The sequence below is a fragment of the Euleptes europaea genome, chromosome 16 (assembly GCF_029931775.1).
Source record: "Euleptes europaea isolate rEulEur1 chromosome 16, rEulEur1.hap1, whole genome shotgun sequence".
In the NCBI taxonomy this organism is placed as follows: Eukaryota; Metazoa; Chordata; class Lepidosauria; order Squamata; family Sphaerodactylidae; genus Euleptes; species Euleptes europaea.
The window spans coordinates 43,211,518-43,221,851 of NC_079327.1; positions in this window are offsets into that span (position 1 = coordinate 43,211,518).

A 10,334-nucleotide genomic window follows, 5' to 3' on the forward strand; every position below is an offset into this window, starting at 1 on the left:
GAAATAATTTCCCAAGAGTCCACGGTGCCCCAAATCTTTCAATGCACTTTGTCTAATAGTAGGCCTAAATCTGTATTTGATTACATTGTGAGTACCAAGTAACATAAAGCACCATAGATATCCATACTTCATAGCCTAGTCTAATAGAAGCATGCAATAAAAGCTTGGTTCCTTGCCAGAAGATAAATACAATGAAACCTATAAGGTTGTGTCAAAGAGCTCCAACCAGCCTCCACCAGTTGGGCTGCTTTGGTTTGGTCAAAAGTTTCCCAAAAAGCAAAACATTAAACTCCAGGCTTTTGCCCCAAGTCCAATGAGTAGCTGCCACCAGCCCTTTACTAAATGTTGAGCTCCAGGGAAAGGATAAGGGCAATCCCCTCCCAACTCACTTCAAAATTTAAGTGCAACGCTTACCCTGCAAGGTAGAGGTCTTGCTAGGGAAAAATTACACTCCCAAAAATGTCTTAGGTTTTGGTAGGTGGTTTCACACTCACACACACACAAGGCACTTAGATTTAGGCTTGGAATCCCAGAGTCATAGACACAGCCAATTTAAAAGGCTAATGATTTATTTTATAAGATTTATGCTGGTTACAGGAAAGGAAAGTCATGAAGTTTTAAGCAAGAAAATAACAAAATGATTTAGCATAGCTAACTCATACGATATTTCAGTTTCTCATATTCAAGAGATTTGGCAAGGCTTCTCAAAAGCAATGTTCCAATAGTTACCAGTTTCAAGAGTTCTTTCAGCATACAAGAGTTTCAAAAGGTTGTCCAAAGGTTTCTCCAAATGGTCAGCTTGACCAGAGTTTCCCCCTCAAGGGCCAGAATCAAATGGGTTCTGATGCCGCCAGCACAGCTCTCCTGCTGTACCCCAAAGCGTGCATGATTTGCTCAGGACTGGTCTGTCCTTATATTCGTTTTCTCAACGGCATGAGCTCATAGAGGCCAATTGAGAAAACGAAAGTAATTAGCTGTTAGTTAATTGCTTGGTCAGAATGCTGACTCACTAATTGACGCATTCAGGTGGTGAAGCCTGCAGAACTCCCTGCACCTGAATGTCATCACAAACATTAAGATAGTGGCTGACTGTGACAACGCATGGCCTTGCATTCCAAAAAGGGGAGAGGAGGCTTTAACGAGTAGCAGCTGGATGCCTATCTTATTCCTTCCCCAGAAGCAGGTTTCAAAATGGAACTATTTTACTGTTCTAACATCCCAATAGCACAAAACTCATAGGCCTCCAGGCCTGAACCAAGGAAATCATGAAACCCAAGAAATTGAGGGACCTCAACTTCTTGACAGGTTGGGCCCTGGTTCTTGAACAGAGACATCGACATGTCTTAGGAGTAGGGTTGCCAGGTACCGCCTCTCCTCCGGTAGGAGTAGGGTTGCCAACCTCCAGGTACTAGCTGGAGATCTCCTGCTATTACAACTGATCTCCAGCCAACAGAGATCAGTTCACCTGGAGAAAATGGCCACTTTGGCAATTAAACTCTATGGTATTGAAGTCCCTCCCCTGACCCCTCCCCAAACCCCACCCTCATCAGGCTCCTCCCCCCAAAACCTCCTGCCAATGATGAAGAGGGACCTGGCAACCCTAGGCAGGAGGTTTTTTGGGGGGAGCCAGCATGGGGATTGTGCCCAACACAATTACGTCACTGCCGTTTTCTCCAGGGGAACTGATCTTTGTAGCCTGAAGATTGCTTGTAAATCTGGGAGAACTCCAGGCCCCACCTGTAGGATGACAAGGAGCAGTTCTCCTTGATGAACCCCACCGGGAGATGTGGAATGCCACGGACCGGGGAAACCACCCTGCCTGCTTCCTCCCTGTACAGAGAGCTTTTTGCAAACACGTCCCCCGCCCCGCTAAAACACCTTCCTCAAACATGTTTTTTTGCCTAAGCACCGCAGCGTCTTAAAAGCCTCCTGCCCCACCAAAAAACCTATTTTTTGGGGGGGGAATCTCCAGCCCATGAAGTTGGTATGCATAACATAGGCTCATGAACCACCACCACCACCACCACGCAGCCCCGGAAGATGAACTGCGTTCTAAAAAATACACTGGGAATCACACCACCACCACCTGCCTGTCACACACACACACACACTGCCCACGGCCCCGCCCCCTCATGGTCTCTCTATGCACACAATACAACCCTGCAATTTTTGACACCTTTGACATTTCTCCTGAGATAAGAGGGTGTATGCACTCCTATGCACATGATTGCTGAGGAGGGCACATTTGCACACATTTCTTGTACCACATTTCTGGGGCAATTTCCATTGGTGCATGAGCTTAAAATGTGCAGTTATGACGTCCTAAATCACCCCAGACATCAAGGTACTAAAATTTTAAGTTTAGTGGATACAAAGGATTGGATTTGTATTCAAAATATGACCAATGCATATCAATTCATCTTTGCTCCCTGAAGGTGGCAGCAGCCCATTGCTCCTGAAATCTGCTTTTAAAAAAAATGATTGTAATATTCAATAAATATATATGGATTTGGCCTGTCTTTCTAAATCCAGGCAGACCAGAATATTAAAAGATATTAAAGAATGAAACTGAAGGGAATGTATCTGAAATCTGAAGTGAGAAATATTTTAAATAAGTGGCTTAAACTGATAATAAACCCTGAGGTTCAGCAACATAAAATCACTGGATCCTGGTACTCAGAACAATAACATTTTCCAGTACTTCAGTGGCATCAGGACCCATGATCAAAACATAGGAAACTGCATCTCTTGCCAACATTTTCATCAACATGAATATGATGCAGTGGCATGTGCTGAGTGGGAGCATTTGCCTTGAATAAGCAGTATCTGGGAGATACTGGGTTTAAATTGCCACTAGGTGGCCTCTCTCAGCCTGCCCTACAACACAGGGTTGCTGTGAGGATAAAGTGAGAGAAAGGAGAACATTGTAGATTTCCCAGAGGTCCTTGGAGGAAGGGGGGGTAAAAATGTAATCGAATGTTGAAAGCGCTTCTCATGATGATATATCATAGACATATTTCCCCAGAATAAAAACAAAAGCCATTCCATTGGTGCATTTGAAAAAAGTTTACAGGAACAGTATGCAATGCTGTTATTAGGACTGACTTATTCATAAATAGGGTTGCCAACCTCCAGGTACTAAATGGAGATCTCCTGTTATTACAACTGATCTCCAGCTGATAGAGATCAGTTCCCCTGGAGAAAACGGCCGCTTTGGCAATTGGGCTCAATGGCATTGAAGCCCCTCCCCAAACCCCGCCCTCCTCAGGCTATGCCCCCAAACCCACCAGTGGCAAAGAGGGACCTGGCAACCCTATTCATAAAGTGGTAAACTAGCTTTTTTTCAGGTTCAGTGTTAAACTACAGAAAGAGATTCTTCCAGTAGAGAATATGGCTGGCAGCACAGTCTGCAACAGATTACAGACAGGAGTCTTCTTGAGAAACATTGAACCATAAATAAACAGGATGGCAATTCTGGAAGCTCTTTGCCCATTAAGCTAGACTGCAAAAGATCATGGGCTGTACTAAAAAAAGAGAGAAAGAAAGAGATCGCTGGCATCCCTTTGAGAAGCCAGCAGTTATTCGCATCATGAGGGACAACGCGTGGGCACTGCAGGAAAGGCACTTGGGAAGCATTTCTGAAATGTCTGAAGGCATGGTGTTTTCAACAGCCTTTTGTACCTGCAGCTCTATCGGGACTAAGAAATAAGATGACTCTTGACACTCTGCAAACAGCAGCCAGATTCTTATCTGCCTCTGGCACATGAAATAAGCAGAGCAGCCTGGACTGTTTTCAGCCCCACTTGAAATATGTCTTTTCCATCATAAATATTAATCAAGGGGCAAAGCTTACTGTGACATCCATGCAAGGGAGCTTTAACATAAACACCCATATTGGCTTCTAGATATTTAGTCCTTGGGGAGCTAGTTGTATATGAAGATTTGGCTACAAAGGGCCCTCAATGTGGGCTGGCAGTAATGGCAATGCCAAAACCAAACCTGTATATAGTAGTGCACATACATTACAAGCTTGGCATGGGCAGAAGCAGCTAGCAGTCAGACTAGGACAGACTGCTTTGATACTAGTCTATGCTTCAATGAGGGTTTTCAGTCTCCAGGGGCTAAGATGCAATTTGGGAGACGACTCCAAGATACGGCTGTCATGGACTCAGAGCAGCTTTGTACATTAATAATGTGTCCAAAAGCAGGATGCACAGATCAGCTTCCTGTATTCAGGGCTATTATTAACATCTGAAACACAGACTGAGGCCTCTCTCCCACTGGGGAAGCTGCATGTGCTACCAGCGCAGCATTCATGTGCATACCTTAATGATCACCTTCTCCCAGATGACCCATTCACTCCAGTCATCTTCAGAGGCCCTGCTTTGAGTAACCCCACCATCTGAGACTAGACAGGTGGGAACCCAAGAAAGGGTTTTCTTGGTTGTGGCACCAAAATTTTGGAACTCCCTCTCCAGGGAGATGTAGCTGTTTTCCTTTACTGTTTGTCTTCCACCAGTGGGTAAAGACATTTTTTTTTGTCGAAGGCTTTCACGGTCAGAGTTCATTGGTTCTTGTGGGTTATCCGGGTTGTGTAACCGTGGTCTTGGTATTTTCTTTCCTGACGTTACGCCAGCAGCTGTGGCAGGCATCTTCAGAGGAGTAACACTGAAGGACAGTGTCTCTCAGTGTCAAGTGTGTAGGAAGAGTAATATATAGTCAGAAAGGGGTTGCGTTGAGCTGAATCATTCTCCTGCAAAAAGTATCCAAGGTAATGTGCTAATCATTGTCCTGTAAGTATCAAGATAATGTGCTAATGAGGGTGTGGTATTTTAATATGGAACCATTGTATCCTGAAGTGATCAGTTAATGTGTGAAATCCAAAGCTAATCTTCACGGCTATTGTTGACTGTAGTCTTTGTTAGTCTGGAGGTTTTCAGGACAGGAAGCCAAGCCTGTTTGTTTGTTTGTTTGTTTGTTTGTTTGGAATGCTCCCAGTCACTGTTATTGGCCCTCCTCCCTTATTGTGTTATTACGGGTGTTGGCCTATTTATATGTGTTTATTGAGTTGTTTATTTGATACATGCTTTATTTTGCATGCTGTTTAATGTTGACACGTTTTAATGCTTTGATTTTGCCACCTTGGGGACCCTTTTTGGGTAGAAAGGTGGTCTAGAAATGTTTTAAATAAATGTTGATATGGCCTTGCACATGCACTTCCCTGCAGAGGCAATGGCAACTTATCACTTTGGATATAAATACCAGCATCAATACAGGAAGAATAACGCACTCATGTTTCCTTTGAGCATTCAGAGTTGCTCTTATCGTGTGACCTTGTAAATTACCAAGTGACTCAGCGTAGTTCCCCATAGATAAAACCAGACAGGGACCTTTTGTTCTTTTTCATATAACAGACCCAGAAAGGGGGAGCATCTGTACAATCAACGTAGTTTGATTTCAAGGCAAAGGCTCACGCAACTAGATTCCATGTTGTCTGACACAAGTGCTCCATAATGATAAATAGCATCAGGAGGGGCTACTACAAACTGAGAGCCAGCGTGGTGTAGTGGGTCAGAGCAGCAGACTCTAATCTGGAGAACCAGGTTTGATTCCCCACTCCTACACATGAAGCCTGCTGGGTAACCTTGGGCTAGTCACAGTTCTCTCCGAACTCTCTCAGCCCCACCAACCTCACAAGATGCCTGTTGGGGGAGGGGTGATTCTAAGTGGGTTCTTCTTCAGAGAAGAACTAGCAAGAGGGAGCAGTGGCAAATGAAACCCCAATTTGTACAGAGGGGTATAGGCATGGCTTTTTTTTCCATTGTATCCATTTCTAATAATACTCACAATTTATCCAGTGCTTTAGAGTCTTACAGACACTTACAAACAATCCTTACTACAACCCTATAAGGTAGGTCGTTATTATATCTATCCCCATTAAGTGTGTGTGTGTGCGTGCGTGTGTGTGTGTGGGTGAAACACAGAAACAGTGACTTCTCCAAAACCACCTGATTTGTACCTGAGATTTGTATCTGCATCACGGTTTCCTAGCCCACAGGCTTAGCTACTATACCAGCTCTCACCTTCATAAGTATGAACTTTTATATATCAGTCTCACTTAGGGTTGCTAGGTCCCCCGGCCACCAGCAGGGCGTGGGGGGTTGCCATATCCAGGTTGAGAAACTCCTGGAGATTTGAGGATAGAACCTGGGGAAGACAGGGACCTTAGTGGGGTATAATGCCATTGAGTCCACCCTCCAAAATATCCATTTTCTCCAGTGGAATGGATCTCTTTAGTCTGGAGATCAGCTGTAATTCCCACCTGCAGGCTGGCATCCCTAATATCACTAGTGACAATGTGCAATGATGTCTTGCAGTGGGCCCTTTCATTCTACTTTGAATAACGAAAAGCAGGGGAATGCGGAAAGAAAACACAACACACACAATCTATTTCGGGAGCTATTCAGTGGAAAAGAATGGAATGCGTGGGATGCCTCTGCAGAGGCAAGAGCCATACTTATTGTCTCGTGAGCAGCCTTGTCAAAAATGTGTGGCATTGCTTGGTCAGCACTGGAGGACGGTAGCTCCTCCCTGCCTAATAATGGCAAATATGTTCCTGAAAAAGTTGCTGTTTCATAGTAGGTGGATGTAAGTGAGATCTCAGGTCACTTCCTGAGGTCCACTATACCATTCTGTGGCGATCAAGTGAAGTTGCAGCCCAGAAACACAACGAAGTTCCACACTAACGAAACGTTCTGTTGATCACTCTCTGTTTCCAGTGGGCATCTTCCCTATCCCTTTTGGAGAATGTCTCGTATTCACATTGTATACAGAAATGAAGGCAAAGTCAGCCTTATCTTTGCAAAGATACACAGTTAAATACAATGGTCCATTCTTCTCCTCCATTGTCTTTGCTCAGTAAACTGTGACTATTTACATTGGATTTGCCTTTACGAGCTAATTAGTTCAGATTACCGTCAAGGGTGCAGAGGAGGTCTATATTCAGTTTTCATGTGGAGATTTGGGATCTTGTAACACACCTTCCGAAGAAATCTGCAGTATCTGTGTTTGCAGCATCGATGGGAAGAGGGTGTCGGGGGTTCTGCTTTTCAGGTGGACATTTTATTCACAAGAGTGCTCAGGCAAAAAAAAAAAACTCATCCCGCCAAAGGTAGGACCATTAGAATCAGTTCCCATGTTGCTCCCCCCACAATTTTCTAAACACTGGTTGAGATCACAATAAGTGTTTGGAAAGGGCTACATAATGTAATACAGCCATGAGGTCTATTTGAATTCCTGTATTGTGTCATGGGGAAGAATGGTTGGAAAAGTTCTTCTACAAACATAGACAAGATTATTCTTGACCAGTTTCCTCCCAAACTGTTCAAGAATTTAGAGCTGCTTTAGAAGAAGAGTTGGTTTTGTATGCCAGTTTTCTCTACCTTTTAAGGAGAATCAGACTGGTTTACAATCTCCTTCCCTTCCTCTCCCTATAACAGACACCTTGTGAGGTAGGTGGGGTTGAGAGAGATTTGGAGACAACTGTGACTAACCCAAGGTCACCCAGCAGGCTTCATGTGGAGGAGTGGGGAAACGAACCTGGTTCATCAGATTAGAGTCTGCCGCTCATGCGGAGGAGCAGGGAATCAAACCTGGAATCCACAATGTTATATCTTCTTCGACTGGCTTTTCACAAGCCTTGCTTCTTGGAGGATATTGATCTATTGATCAAAGAGTTTCCTTTGCCTATTTCTGACAAGGAAAGATTTTTAAATTTATTAAAGAGATAGGACATTTTTCTCCATGCCTGTTGGCAGCCCTAGCAGCTGACGATTACAGTTTTGAGTTAAATAGTGAGGAAGAGGTGGGAGGGGGGACCCTGCTTGGTCTTGGATTTCCTGCAAACTTTATAAAGTAGTGAAGGGCTAACAGCTGTTGCGTTACTGTGGTAGTAGCAGGAAAATATCATAATAATGCAGCCATTGGGGAGCTTCTTCATTACTGTGCTACCTTTTCAAAACAAAAAAGATGCCACTCTAGGCAAAGTAAGTAGAGAGCATTTATTTACTCAACCAGTTATTTACTCTAGAATAATCCTATTAAAATAAATGGGGCTCTTAGCTTGCTTGCATCTGAGTTTCTTCCCTAAGCTTCTCCCACCCTTTGCTTTAAACAGTAAACATCTGACATATTAGAATTACTTCTTAGCTGGCACTCAGTAAAAAGAACTCTTTGTTGCTCCTCTTCCTGATCTGGCCAAAAAGTTGAAACTGAACCAGACACAGATGAGAAGGGTTGTGGAGCAGGAACAGTCGATCTGAGCTTCACTTCTCCTTTCCTTGAAGCCTGAAATAGTTCCCACTACTGCTTTCACAAAGGACTGACCACTTGGTCAACATTTTATCACCACTTCATGAATTTAGAGTTGCTGAACATCATTAATCCCACACGTTGTTTTAGTTCTTGTCTGCGTTGGCTCGTGTTCTTTGGCAGAGTAACTTAACAGCTACACAAATTAACAGCACGTTCCTGAGATCTAAGGTCAGGAAGTCACCGTGCTGGCATCCGGGGCCCCCGTGCCGGTGTCTGGGCAACTAACGCCGGTGTTAGTGGCCCCAATGATGGCGGGAAGACCCGGATGCCAGTCGTAGGGTGCTGCCATGGCAGCGCCAGGCCAGGACACCAACGAGGCCTTCTGCCAGCATCCAAATGCCGTCAAAGGCCACACCAGCATCCCAGGAGGCATTCCCAGAGTGTTACGGCATCCCAGGAGGCATTCCCGTGGAGTTCCACTGCCGGGCTGGGGGCAGGGCCACCTTTAGGCAGCCTCCAAAGCCCTTTCAGCCCAGGAACGCCCCTTTTAATTTTTGGCGAGATACGCCACCTTTGGCGTATCTCCCGTGCAACCCTATGAGAGTGCACAGATTGTTGGCGGCGGGAGGTTTTGGCGAGGCCGCGTTGACTCCTAAACCCGGCGTAGGGTATTATACAGTAGTTCAACAGGTAAAACGTTTTATCAACATAGATCACCATTGTGACCTGGGGCTTGGAGTAGGGGGCTTAATGCCTCTCTGTGCTAGAGTTGCCAATCTTTGAACAAGCTTCTGCATCTTTTCTGCAGGTCAAGGTATTGCTACATATCAGGCTAATTGCAATAGATCAGGATACTGTTGAAGGCGCAGCTGCTGTGGCTAGTTGAATGTATGGTATCCTTCCTTTTTGGGCTAGAATATCTGGCTTTCTTTAAGTGGAACAAGTGATGCTGCCTTATAGCAAGTCAAGACCGTTGACCGCATTGTCTCCTCTGACTGGCAGTGGCTCTCCAAGGTCTCAAGCAGTGGTCTTTGGCATCATCTACTTTCTGCTCTTCTTAACTGGAGATGCCGGGGACTGAACCTGGGACCTTCTGCATGCAAAGCAGACACTCCACCCCACCTATAGGAACCCTGTCATAAAAACTAAAGCAATCCTAATCTAGTCATGAAGTGACATTGTCACCATGAGGATTATGGGGAAAGGCTAGTTGTTCCATAGTATATGGGAAAATCTGAGAGCCAGCATGGTGTAGTGGTTAAGACGGGTGGTTTGGAGTGGTGGACTCTGATCTGGAGAACCGGGTTTGATTCCCCACTCCTCCACATGAGTGGCAGAGGCTAATCTGGTGAACTGGATTTCTTTCCCCATTCTTACACATGAAGCCAGCTGGTTGACCTTGGGCTAGTCACACTCTCTCAGCCCCACCTACCTCACAGGGTGTCTGTTGTGGGGAGGGGAAGGGAAGGCGATTGTAAGCCAGTTTGATTCTCCCTTAAGTGTTAGAGAAAATTGGCATATGAAAACTAACTCTTCTTCTTCTTCAAAAACCAAGCATAATGAGACTTCTGCTCACTGTAAGGCTGATCTGTACAATGTGATGCACCGAACTGAACCTAGTCTACCAGCAATGTACAGTGTCCCAGGAGGGCCTTGAAAAAATACCTTTTGGGAGCCGACGTGTGTGTGTGTGTGTGTGTGAAGTGCTATCAGGTTGTAGCTGATTTATGGTCACCCCATAGGGTTTTCAAGGCAAGAGAGTAACTCAGATGGTTTGCCATTGCCTGTCTCTGCATAGTGACCCTGGACTTCCTTGTTGGTGTCCCATCCAAATACTAACCAGGTTCGACCCTGCTTAGCAGCCAAGATCGGACAAGATCAGGCTAGCCTTGGCCATCCAGGTTAGGGGCAAGCCCACACAATCTTGCAAAAATGGGAGGGACGACAGCATCTGCTAGGCATAACACATAATAGGTGGGCTGTGTTTGATTAAGCCTGTCTTATGGCAATGGCCTGCTACC